The sequence below is a fragment of the Camellia sinensis genome, chromosome 7 (genome assembly GCF_055761805.1).
Source record: "Camellia sinensis isolate YWXY chromosome 7, ASM5576180v1, whole genome shotgun sequence".
NCBI classification, from domain to species: Eukaryota; Viridiplantae; Streptophyta; class Magnoliopsida; order Ericales; family Theaceae; genus Camellia; species Camellia sinensis.
Genome location: NC_138967.1, coordinates 62852625 through 62853883, shown reverse-complemented (window position 1 = coordinate 62853883; position 1259 = coordinate 62852625).

Here is a 1259-nt window from a genome sequence, read left to right as displayed (position 1 = left end):
ATAAATTCGTACAAAACTAGAATAATTGTTACAAAAATTCTTGGATGAACTAGATATCGTTCTTAACAACTTTCTAGAAGAGATCATCACAAAATTTTGAGTATAAAATTGTCTAAAAATTCGTACAAGTTTCTGGCAGATTGAAGAGTCATATAATCAAATCAAATAAAATCTTCAATCATCTCTTTAATGGCACAAACTACACATGCAAGTCTAATTCCAAAATTATACCACGATTTTAAGGCTACTAATAAAAATAACTTTCAAATATTTAATATACAAATCACAAATTTATGTGCAACTATAAACAAGATTTTATCTTAAGTTTCAGCTATATGAACAGAAATATGAAAATTTAACAATTAAAAAGAATGAGAGGGTTGAGAGAGTTTTCTTACTATGTTAGGTTGCTAATGATTTATCGTCCGAATTTGATTTATGATTCTGACTGTAAGATATGACCGTCCTGGCTCCATGATCTTCTTGCTAAAATTTCACATTAATCGGACACGATCTCACCGTTGATCTTTCATTTGGTTCTCTCAGAATTTTCAATTGTCGATCATCGTCTTAGACTCAGAATTTGCAAGATCTAACCCCAAAAATGGATTCTACACATCGAAAAACCTAAGGTGGTCTTCCCCGAAGTCATACAACCACTCAATTAACCCAAATGTACTAGGATGCACCATAGAACCATGAGCCGAGAAACGTTGGATAAAATTCAGTTCATCTTCTCCCAACAACAGCAGAAAGACCCAGAAATTTAGTTTCAATGCCACCAGTTCAAATACTTCTATCTTCTTCATCATAACTCCATTTTACCTTATCTTTATGTCATTGTATTTACCTTATGGTCTAGTTTTTGTTTCACTCCTCACACGCCACGTTCCATCTCTTTTTGCATGCCATCGGATCTCTAAAATTTGACGAAAAATAAGATTTTTTCTTCTCGTCTCGGACTTTTCTTCGAACCATCTTGCGGACTTCATAACTTTCTTAATTCTTAACGATTTTACTTCATTCTTTTGCCAATCTCTTCAACTTACTTCGTACTTCATCTTGCATGACCTATTTTTCTTACTTCTTCCTGGAATGGATGGTTTTGGCATGCCGAAAGTAAGCCGAAAACCAACTTTTAAAATTCAAAATAAACTTCTCCAACTTTGTTTCTTTCTCCTCCATCTTCCTTCTTCTCTCTTTCTTCACCTACAACACGTTGTGAATGGTGGTGGTGGCGGTTCGATGGTGTGACGGTG